The sequence below is a fragment of the Ambystoma mexicanum genome, chromosome 12 (assembly GCF_040938575.1).
Source record: "Ambystoma mexicanum isolate Mex_15411 chromosome 12, UKY_AmexF1_1, whole genome shotgun sequence".
Taxonomy (NCBI): domain Eukaryota; kingdom Metazoa; phylum Chordata; class Amphibia; order Caudata; family Ambystomatidae; genus Ambystoma; species Ambystoma mexicanum.
This window is the reverse complement of record NC_090936.1, coordinates 803,803,239-803,815,713: the sequence shown is the minus strand read 5'-3', so window position 1 is coordinate 803,815,713 and position 12,475 is coordinate 803,803,239. Positions and strand designations below refer to the sequence as shown.

Sequence of the window (12,475 nt, the reverse complement as noted above, 5' to 3'; positions counted from 1 at the left end):
TGTATAACACCACTCTCTTAGAATCCCCCTTGACCCCACTGAGCCAAGAAGTAGACTTGTTTTGCAAATTTAAAAGGTTTATTTGAAAAATTAAACAATATATATATATATATATATCACACTTCTGTAAATAAATTGATAATGGATAGTACACTTGTGAATATGAGCCGTAATCAGCAAGAGGTAATCCTACAGTAGCACAGTTCTTGGTTACTTATGAATAGGAACAGAAGAATGAGGTGGGAAAGAATGCTGTATATGGTTCCAGGAAACGCAATGATGAATGAAATGCAGTACAGAAAATAACTTAATATGGCTTCAACAAAAGACAATGTAATCACTTTTCCTTGACAAATCACTCCCCCCCTTTATGCAATATAAGGAGATGGAAAGAAGACACACAGTTCTCAGGAATGCAATCAAATATAATTCTGTTCCCCCCTAGCAAGCTTAGAGGAAAACAGGTATGAGTTTTAACACAGGCAAGATACTTTGATGTGGTTGCAATTACGTGAAAAATATGCTAAAAAGGCTTTTAATTCGCTATAGGGGGTTCAGGGTGGGTGATATCTAGTTTATATTAGTTCAGGCTCACTTTAGCAATGCTTTATGAGTAACTAGCAGGTTAAACAAATTTTAGCAAAGGAAAGCAAGGAGCTGCTGATTTTTACACGTGGCTGAAATTGTGCAAAATGTCAAATCGCGGCAAATTTAATCGCGTGCTTCGAGCGTAATTACGGAGGGAGTATAAGGAGGTTATAGGTTTGTTGGAAAGCCTAGAATCTTAGCTTTAAGGTGACAGTTAAAACTCGCTCCTAGCACAAACGGTTCCTGAGATACGGCTGATTTAGTCAAGGTCGTTTTTCGGATTTGAAATTTTAAAGCTCAGAATGACAGATGACAGTTTTCAGTTTTAAAGATGACAGAATGACACGATTCTAGGAGGCAGTTCTAATAAGCTAAAATAGTTTGGATTAGATTATTTTAAACTAAGAGATTGGTTTTGGCACAGTGAGTACTCACACTATATTTTTGAAATAAGCCAACAAGGTCTGGTCAGGTTGGATGGGCTTCCGGCGGGTAGTTCTGAAGTCCCGGCTATCTGGGTCAGCTCTGCTCTCTGGGTCTGTCAAGCACCAGTTTTGCTCACAACGGTCTGGTTTGTGGTTCTCTCTGGTTCCGGATACAGCACTGCTTTCTGGATACTGCTACAGGTTCTTGAAAAAGTTTTTGGCAAAAAATTCAAACAGCTCACCCAGCTGTTGAATAGTTTGGTTGGTTTTGAGGCCTGCTGAAGAGGATTCAGCTTGTGGATTCAGGCCTCTCTGCTACAAATTCTGGAGTTAATTTCTGCTACAGGTTCTGGAGATTGATGGATTTGAAGTCTGGATCTCTGGATGTGAAGTCTGAAGACTCCCGGCAAAGCGTCCCACAAGAAAGTGGAAAGTGAATGTCCTGCCTGTCTTTCAGTGGTCCTTTTTATGCCTTTAGAAAGTGGGTGTGTGCATTGGTCATAACTAAACCTGCCCCTCTTACTTATCATTGGCCAATTCCTCCTCTCTCCCTTGATTGGGGGAAGGAAATGTGAGTCATCATGATGAGGTCTGTATGGGTCCTCCCCTGGTCAATTTGCCCACAAATCTATATTTGATTCCAATACATATTTCACAGATACACAAGTGGTTGACCTTACATGTACATATTACAGATGAATTAAGACAGGTCTCTGTTCAAGCCCCATGTTCCTGCGAGCTGGGATTCAGACATGACAACATTTTGCGCTTTTTGGTGGGTTTACCAATATCGGACATTTACCAAAAATTACACAAATGTGCGCAAGGAATATGGATTTTAATTGATTAATTGATGAAGTGTCAGATTTTTAACATGCAGACATTTGGAGTAAGACCCTATTTTCCGCGAGGAACCCCCCAGAATACACCACAGGGTCCTAACACCTCTTAAAACGTGCACAGAAAAATCACAAGAATAATGATATTACTTATATAATTCTGACAAGTCCGTACTATGAATTATCCATCTTTTTGTTAAATTATGCTCTGGCCCAAAGGGGTGTGGTTTCCCCCAAGCACATGGTGGACTTTCTGGTTTGTCCATTTCCCCCAAGCTCAGTTTGCTCTCACAGGCACTGCCCCTCCCAGTTTCTCCCAATAGGAAGCCATTTCCGACCCCCCCAATATAACATTTGCCTGAATCCAGGGCAGGGCTTTGTTCAATTTCCTGCAGTCTGCAGGTACCCCTCCCTTAATTCAATCAGAGAGGTGTGATCTCCTTTTGGTGGGAGCAGCAGGATGCAGCCAGGCCTGGGAAGACTTTTTGAGCCAGTTCAACTCCTGTCGGGGGTAGTTGTCAGCAGAATTCAATTTCTTTAAGCCAAGCTTCAGCTAAATGTCCTGTTTGTTCCCAGTTTAAATCAAACTTACAATTTTTACACATGCAGCTAGAATGCTGATTCTAAGTTCAAAACCATGACATTTAACAGTTGCAAACTATGTGACACTCAAAAGTAGGTCCCTCATTTAATTTAAACATTTCGATTTTAGTGGTTTTAAATCCAATTTCAATTAAGCTGCTGACATCCACAGCTCAGCCAGTTTTGTTATAAACATTGTTTTGGGTTCTTCCTCTTCCCAGATTTTGTATGCACGCAACACTTCATTCTGCCAGATGTCTGCTGGTGTTCAGTAAGATTTTTGAATATCCTGCAATGTTTGAAATAGGCACTTTGAGCTTGCATTCAGGAAAACAAAGGTGATTTTAAGGCACTTTTGGTCGAACAACACTGTTATTTTTCCTTTGACACCACCTTTCACCCCTGGCGCTTCTTGTCCATCATACTGGCACTGGTGGGTGGCAGGTTAGACAACCATTTTGGTGTGCGCACAACCGCGCGGTTTTCCTGGTTCTGGGATGGAATGATGGGCGGTGACAGCTCATCCCCACATTCACCCAGTCTATTGATTTAGTTTTGTTCTGGGATAGAATGATGGGCGGCGACAGCTCATCCCCACATCTACCCCGTCTAATGATTCAACATGGGTCAAAACCCTTGACATTCCCTTTTTATTACAGGTTGTTGGGTCCTCCCCAGCAGAGGATCGTAGTCCATCCCCTCTGTTTGTTGAACACTCTTGATTCTTGGTTCAATATTCTTCGTCACAGTACTATTGGTCCCAGACCAGGCAGTAATCATTATTACTCTTTCATCATTCTTCTTTTTCATAGTGTATCTGCAATGTATTTTTCTTCAAGGGGAATCTTGAATCTTGTATTACAATAATAGAGAGTGGTTTGGTTTTATGGTTTCCCCCTGGGAAAGGGAAGGGACGGGTTGTAGGGAGTTCCTCTGAAGAAAGGGATTCCTTGTCCCTCAGGGAGATGTCTCACCTGTGTGGTGCCGCTTACTGCCACAGGGATTATTGCATAGCAGGCTCACCTCCCTATCCTCACAAGGAAAGGCTCTACCCTGGGGAGAAGTGATTGACTCTTGTGACTCATTACACAAGGCAAAGGCAAGGATAAAACATGCAATGGTTCACCCCAAACTTCCCTGTGACTGGGACTTGTTGAACTCTGACCCATGAAAACTCTTACATTTCTTTTTAGAAAAGGGATTGGGCTCCGGCATTATGTCCTTATAGAGTAGGCCTTTCACTGAATGTGCTTTCCTCTCAAGGTCTGGCAGAAACTCCTTAATGTGGTTTTCTGTCCCACTGACCATTAGAAATGGGATCTACGAGACAGCTAAATCCCAATTGCAGTCAGTGCTAGAAAATAAATGGTTAGAGCACCTACTCTAACAACACGGAGGTTTATCTGATTTTATGTTGAAACACTGATTACTGTTCACCTTTTTCCTTGGTGGTAAGAAGAAATGGGAACATAATCACACGTTTATGCTTTTGACCATTTTCTTCAACAGTCCTCGTAACATACTGAAACTTTGGAGTGGTAGTGTAGGTCTATAAAAACATTGTAAGCTTGTGAGCTATCCCTATTAAATCTAAATCTATGCCTGAAGACTATTGTCACTTGTTTGTCCTTTTCTACTTTCATTAATGCCTTGTATTTTTAAAAGAACATCATTAAATGGAAATAAATAAAATATGAAGAAGAGCAGCTGATTCTTTCCTGGTTATCTCCCATAGACGTATAAGCTTGAAAGATAAGCCTCTTAGTATTGTGGTCAAGTCTCCAGCCTAGCCATTGGTCCGTCCCACAGTGGGGTGGTCACAGGGGATAGGGGCTGCACTGAACTAGGGAATGCTGGACCAACAAGAGGTGTATGGTGGTGGAATCCCAGATCACCCAAACTAGGTTCCCAAACTAAGACAGTGGACATTAACAGAAGTATGTACTCCCCCAATACTCCTACATGCACCCATGAATGTCAAACAAGCAGTATCGGATCACTTATACCTCCACGACTCTTATAAATACCCATGACTACCAATGATGAAGGTACAAGAGCATGAACACTCCCACCAAACCCACCAACACCAGCGATAACCACATGGAGTGGGGATGCCTAAAATCCTAAAAGACAATTCTTCTCATAATGCTGACTCTCTTGGGAAGCCCATTGTGCTCCCCAGCACAATGAAAACACCACACCTAAGAAAGTAAGCTTTTCCATGCATGGCTGAGCATTGTAACTTCTCACAATAACTAGCAGGTGAAGGAATATATTTTCTCATTCAGCACTGATGCAGAAGAAAATATGTCACATTACGACTCATGTACGCATAACCCAAGAAATTACTTTGGTCACTGAGGTGTGCTTAAACAATGGGGACTTGACTGTGGCCTCGTGAGAAGGAGATATTGCAGGAGTAACACATTTGCAAACGTTCAACAGCAGATTGATTTTAATTGTAACTAACCATCTTCTATGAAAACCAAAAGATTTTCAGACTCCAGATTCACACACTGGGCCTCATTACGACTTCGGCAGAGTCGTTTTTTTTACCAGCGCCAGAGAATGGGCAATTACCCGGTCATTACTGCTCCGCCGGACCCGGTATTTGCCCATTCCCAGGCACCGGTAAAAAATGCTCCCCATTCCCATTCGAGCCCCATAGGGCACAATGGGAATGGGGAGGCCAGATGCACTGGCATCATTCAGAATGGTGCCGGTGCATCCAGCATGGTCTGCTCGCGGGTGCCGGTCCATCCGCCAGGTCAGACCTGGCGGGCGAAAAGGCACCCGCGAGCAGAACTCGAAGTTTGCCGGTACTGTAACAACAGTACCGGCAAGCTTACCAGCACCGGTGTTACTGTACCGGCAAACTTGTAATGAGGACCACTGAGTTAACGGAGCTACCAATCTTAAAGCAGACAATTGCAGCCAGGCTTCACGGGTGAGGGAAGGAAACATCACACATATCCATAGTTGTTTCTGAAAACCGAGATTGCAGCAGGCCTTCATGCAACCTCAGACTAGCCTCCTTTTAAACCACATAAACACCAAAGAATGGTCCAATATCAGATCATCACTAACCTCTGTATACAGGTATCCTCCATCTGATTAGGAAACACCTAATGGGAGGAGAAACCATACTATAAAAAACAGTCAATTCATTCTGGCAGGGTGCCTCATTCGAAAATGATCAGGACTAAATAGTTTAGCAGAGAATGGCTAAGAGGATTACTGAGAGGAAGTTGGAGGAGAGTTTTTTTAAGAAGTTGGAAAGAGATTGAATATCACCTGGCAGAATTTGTTTTGAGGTGGTTGTAGGGTTTTTGGGAACCATTTGAAGAGATTGGGAAGTTTGGAGGTGAAGAATAATCATGAGCGAAGGAAGGAAGGAGCGAGTGGGGACGTAGAGTAAAGTAATTAGCACATGTGAAGAATACAGCTACTATACCTGAGAAGATGGGAGGAGAACAAATACCCCTACTAAACAGAGAGTCAGGTTTGGTTCCAGCTGACCAGGTTGTTCCACAGCAGCGTCTGGGCTCAGGAGGGATGAAGTACCAGATAATGCAATTTCACAGTTTCAGGTGGAATATGACGTGGGTGATCAAAAATAACATGTCCCAGGTAACAGGACGCTACAAAAGGAAGTTGGTCTGCAGACAGAGAGTGCCCAGAGCCCAGCCCTGAGGCCCGGGGAGTGTTTATCAATACTGAAGAAATTAAGAAATGTAGCCAGACTTGGAGGAGATCTTCAAACTTTTGCAAGCCTGGAATATGGTGGCCTCAAAAGGCTGGGGTCCCTGCTTACATCAATGAGGGTTTAGGATCCCTGAAAACCTGCAACTCAAAGATAAGAGTAATCAATTCCAAATCGGAGTCAAGCAGGATGAGCTGGTTTCCTGCAATGTTTTAATAAACTTTATAATTTGATTAAGAACAGTGTATGACATTTACTTACTTTGGTGTGCACTCACATTTGGGCACAGTGTGGCATTTTGTTTACTTTTCTGGGCTACATCAGAAAGACCATACCCTATGCCGTTCAAGTTCCTATGGCCCCACTTACATGTGAAACAGAAGGAACCCAGAAGGAACCCAGGATACTGCCGTTAGAGAAACAAAACTGTCATTTAGTTAGTCCATTCACAACGTCGAATAATGTTTTGCTTGCATCAATATAATGAGGGTTACACTGTAAACCTTTGTCGAGTGTTATGTACCTGCTTGGTGCAATATAAATCATTGATTCTCCCGGTTTCAAACTTGAATTTCCTGCCCCAAGAGAGCCCTTTTAATATTGATGTATGTGAAACATTCCTGCTCAACAATACTTCTAAAAGATTGGTCAGGCTAAGCATCACTACTTCCAGATTTGCTGTAACTCCTTTTGAGAGGGTATGCGTTTTTCCCTACCCAGATAAAGAAGTACATCATAGATACTATTTTGAAAATGTGGGGAATGTAACTTCATTGCTGAATCTAAATAATAATGTAGGCAAAATTGAAATCGTAACATAATAAACTTATCCTGAGAGAGTGGAATTTATGTGTTCTTTAACAGACCCTCCATTTCTTTCCGAAGCAAATGTTAACTTCAAATACCCTATTCATGTCATGAGGGAACATAATCCCCAGAAACAGTACCTCACATTTACTACGTAAAGCTTAGGTGAAAGTGTATACGAGGCATTAATCTGTGTATTTATGTATGTTTTATCCTGATAAGGAGATACATACGCTATATATCACATGTATCTATGCATGGGTATTTTGACTTTTAATACTAATATCATTAAATCATTAGCATGTAACATACCCTTTCGTTCTATGGTGTTCGAATTACATTCAGTGACCTTGGGATATTAATATTTCTGCAGCTAGCCTTTCCAAATACAAGTCAAATCGCCACATCAACACCCAATATTTTCCTCTGAGAAATAGCAATGCATCTTCCATTACTTACTTTCTTGACTCTACGTTAATCATGTCAATTTGCCCTGAAACCCATGCCACATTATCATATGCCTTTTCCGTGCAGATGTATATAGCCAGAAGAGAACAATTGTCTGCAGTTGCACAATCTGTTGAGGCTATTATGGAAAGACAATTCTCTAAAGATTCAGGCTTACACAAAACCGCCTTGGTTGGGGTGAACCAACATTGAGATAACATGCGTGCAGGTCAGCATACACTTTAGCAAATGATACTGTCATTGTTGAGTAAACTTAAGGGACTATATTAGACACAGCATGTTAAATCTATAGTCACTTTAGGAATAACAATGGATGACTCGTACTAGCTCTTCAGAGGGTGTCATTCTGATGTAGGTTGGTTAAATAGAGTAGTTAGTGCCACACTAAGTGTACCTATTAGAATTGTATGCACCCCCCCCCCCCTTGTATCTATCCAGCACCAGTTACTTTAAGCCCAGAGGTTCTCCAACCGTCTGAGTGATGAGATAATTTGATAAGACAAAAACTACTGTCTACTCTTTCCTGTATCTCCTCTTCAAGGATCTGTAACTATCTTGCAGTCATGCATTAATGGCTGGTACTACACTCTTGCTTGCCCAAGAAAAAATCCATCACTTCTCAGAATGTTCTTCATCTTCTACAATCATCCAATTCCTTTCCTCCTGATCTCCTTTCCAACATCCCTAGGGCTAAGGGGTACTCTTTGTTAGCAACCTTGAACTCCACCAGTTTACCCCTTCCATTGCAACTGCTACCAGAATCACACTACTTAGCATCTCGACAACCTGCCCCCTTGTAGCCTAGCACTCCAGAAGATGTGTCCTCTCCTTCATAGTACTTAGTCTCTTGTAGTGTTTTAATCACCTTTGCCCCTTGATAAAATCCTATACTGTTCACGATCTGTACAACCTCCTGCACTCTCCTCCCACCTCACTACGCCACCTGCATGCTATCTGGCTATTCAAGAAACAGTAGTCCATCTTCACATGCCTCCGACTTTTCTTTAAATCAATTCATGAACTTGCCCCTTGCTTGGTAACCCCGACTTGAAGTGCCTGGATGAATTTCCTCTGCTCCGTGCCTGAGAAATCCTCCAGAAATGTGAACCCCTTAATAACGGGGGTGGGGGGTAACTTTGGCTCCTAAAGAAAACAAGAACTTGCAGTGAATTTTGCTAATCCAACCCATTTCTGAGACAACTGTGCTAAATACAGAAAACAAATCTCTTTAGTGCCTGAGAGCAATTGTATTTCTTTTGCAATCACCTTAAAAGCACAATTGCATTTGAGGCCAAAACTTCTCAGAATAAGTATATTATCAGAATATCACAGTACATTCGAGTTTACTTGGTATCCCTACATATTATCCCCACCAAAAATATTGCCGTTCATATGGTTGTTTGTCTCGCTATCGGTGATATTTTTGGGGGGGATAATTTGTGGGAGCGGGGATTGCGAGGGTGTCCCCCGCACATTTAAAAATAATGCAGAGGTTGCGGGGGTGTCCCACCCAGGGTCCATGGCTCAATATCACCGCACAAATATGGTGATATTTTTGTATCGCAATATTTTAACACATGGAACCGTTTGCTTCTGATTTCTCTTGTCTGGAAATAACCCCCTAAAGGGCCTCCTCAATGAGGGGGACCTTTCCTATGAAACAAAGCCTCACTGATAGAATAAGACATGTGAGTCTGAGATTCTAATGAAAGAGTAAAACATTATCACCAGGGAAGCTCCAGGCTGAAGTGAAAACGAACAATGCTATAGTTAATTGTGTACACCTTATTGGCTTAATAGGCATAGGTTGTGTTCTTTACTAAGCTGGATATCCTGAGCACTACACTTGTATTGAAATTACATCATCAGGTAGTGGTCAAAAAGCTCTGTTCTTTTCATTTGTCTGTTGAACAAAACTATATATTTGACAGTGCAGGAAAAAGACTATACACATGAGGGAGATATAGGATAAATGCTTACCTCCTGTGTTTGGTGTGTGTTTCCCCTGATAGTATGATGTTAAAAAACAGGTGCTGTGGAGTAAGGAGACCCTATCGTGGAACAGGAATGGGAAAGTAAGTAAGGTTAATGGGACCTAATCCCGAACGGCACGAGGATGCCCTAAACGGTGTGATGGTGCCAGTTCATATTCAAAATCAGCATAGTGTCCAAAGAGTTCTTGTTACAAATCACACTGGCTCTCCAGAGTATCACAATATTCAGGAATATTCCAAAAAGACAAGAAAAGGGAAGAATCAAGCCTGGAAAAATCCAAGGACAAGGCGGCTTAGTCATCAACAGAAGGGAGAGTCCAATATCAGTCCATTAATCGCAATATGAAGAGTTCATTGCTAGTTTTCGTTACAGGTTACTGGTATTCGGAGGGTAATCCAAAGACAAGGTCGGTATAACAGGCCAAATCGGGTAACCAGAAATTACAAATACAACACGTAGAAACGAAAGGACTTACTTTAATAAGAAGCACAGATGCTGATGCTATGCAGACTTTTGTATGTTGCTGGATTCTGGTGGAGCACAGCGACGTGCTGACGTATACTGGGTAACCATAGCAACATGTGGTACACCATGGGGCAATCGTTCGGCACGAGTCTTCCAGCGTGCATGCTCCACGTGTTCTGCTAATTTCCATGGTAACCACCAACGACGGGCAGGGTTTAATAGAAACCGCTGTGGCTGCCGCAAGTGAGCAAGTGTCCTACGGTTCCTGACATATATGTCTGTTTCTAGCATAGGCAGGTCTGCCAGAAATGTAAATGTCTTTAATTGTAGCATGCACACACCACATAGAACCTATTATCATTTTCTAGTTCTAGAGATACTGTGCCCACAACAGAAATAATATTTATTTAATTTTTTAGTTTCTGCCTTGTGTCCGTGGGAATGGTGGATTTCTATTTCCAGTGTCCCAAACTAGGAAAGGTATTCTTTCTACTTCTAGTCAAAAAGTATTCCATAACCAAAACAATGTCTCTAGAATGTAAAATGTTTACCCTGTCCATTTAAAATGAATAAAACAATCCCTCTACAAATGTCTGTCCACCATAAGCTTCATGTCCTTCCCAGTCAACAAGTTCACATGAATCACTGAAAATGTATTGAGTCTGTCAAACTTGAATTGTCAGAACATATTGTTGTTCAGGTCTTGCCAGAAAAAGTGCACTTATGACTGCTCAGATCTTTAATTGATATATGAGATGTGCTTGATTTGGCTCCCTTCAGTGTAGTGGTCTTATTCTTACAGAGGATGGATATCACAGTACTTTATTGGTCTGGTGGTAATAAGCTTGTTTTATCTGAGCAGCGTGCCATCATACAATCCTAACCAATTTCATTAAATCAAGCGCATAGTTCCATTAACGATGGAACCTGGCCTACTAATCAGTGTTCATTATTTCTGACACATCCCTTTTCATGTGTGCGTCCATTAATAGTTGTCTAACGAAATGTATATCATAATTATGTGTTAAATTTGATTGTGGGTTGAGAAAGGAGACAGCCTCTTCCAAGCCCCACAGCCTCAGACTAGCTCCATATGGCCATCATTAACAGCACCTTTTAAGCAGAGTCACATCCTGTAAGTTCAACATCTTATTCATTAAATGTTTTGTCTGCAAATTTACACCTCCTTCATGGGGGAATCCATCTCATCAAGTCATAAGTTCCAGGATCAATCTAAAGAGTGATGGGTTTCTGTATCAGGAGTGAAGATCATTTTCCAAGTGATATGTCTGGCTTATAGTCTGATTTCTATTTGAGAACAGTATGAAATGTTGCTCTAATATAGTGGTATCCTAGGACTGCAATTGATCATGATGTCCATCATTCAACAATGAAACAAAGCAACCCATTAACCTGCATTTATTGTGAAGTTCTTTCAGGTCTGCATTTATAGAACTCATGGTGCCTTGCATGATTACAACAGAAAAAGGAGACCTATACAAATTAAACGCTAGTCTTCCAGAGAATGGTCCATAGATTTAGCACCACCTAAGTAGAGGCAAAAAATATAGAGAGGTTTTAACTTGTTGGTCGACACCAAGCATTCATCCATCATAGGCTGTTTAGACAATCTCCCCCTGAAACACAAAAAAGCTCTTCCTATTGTGAGGAACCTGAAGGTGTTCTCCCGACTAGATTGCAGAATCCCTCATTCAGGTGGCCAAAGATGAGCAAGCCCTCTCTCATACCAACCCTAAGGGCATACGAGTTGGGGGATCACCTAGCTGGGGGAACCTGGGTTTTCGCTTGAGGAAATACTCCAGGTGAGGCATAGTATGCTACTGAAGAAAGGTACGAGGAAGACGAGGTCCTTGAAGATCGGATAGGCGATACCAACTCGACCTACCTTCCTCTAAAATAATCTTTCCATGTGAATCCCTTCAAGCCACAAACCCCAGAATCCCTTTCTCCCGATGATTTTCAATTGAAATACTCCAAGTCAATTTCCTTCCTGTCCTTCTGATTTTTATTTCCCACACTACCAGCTGGTTCAGATAAAACACTACAATTCTCACAATCCCACGTGTTCAATTCCAGATAATAATCCCGGTCATTCCCATTTCCTTCACAAACCCTCCCTTTTTGACACAAACACTTTCATACCCCACAACAGACAGGAGATTAACCAGAATCACACACATACCTGACGACCCTTTCCCTTCCCCAAATAGATAAAGGGTGGAGCACAAGAGCACAGGACGTGCAAGGCATATTGTACGATGTGAGAGCTAACTCAGCATGGCAGTTCAAGAGGAGGAGAAAGACAGCATGAGTCAAGAGGATACCAAGGGGAGAAGTGACCTTGCCCTTATCGACAGAGACCTCTGAAGCTAGAAGAGAAGGAAACGTAAGACCGCCAACAATAGCCAGCATGTGTTGCAGCATATGTCAACGGTACCAGGTCACCTCCCCCGCTGACAGCCAAGCCCGGGAGAGACGCATGGCTGAATGGTACTAGCCTTGACTCTACAAGACAAGAAAGCAAAAGCAGTTAATTACAGCTCGCGAGTCGAGGGTAGAGCCATAAAGAAACCAAACTGTGC

The 12,475-nt window shown here is 42.0% G+C and overlaps 1 protein-coding gene across 2 annotated transcripts in view; it reads left to right on the top strand.

Moving 5' to 3' along the window:
- PPFIA2 (PTPRF interacting protein alpha 2) overlaps positions 1-12,475 on the top strand; it is a 2,558,488-nt gene that overhangs the window by 243,015 nt on the left and 2,302,998 nt on the right. The window lies entirely within an intron of this gene.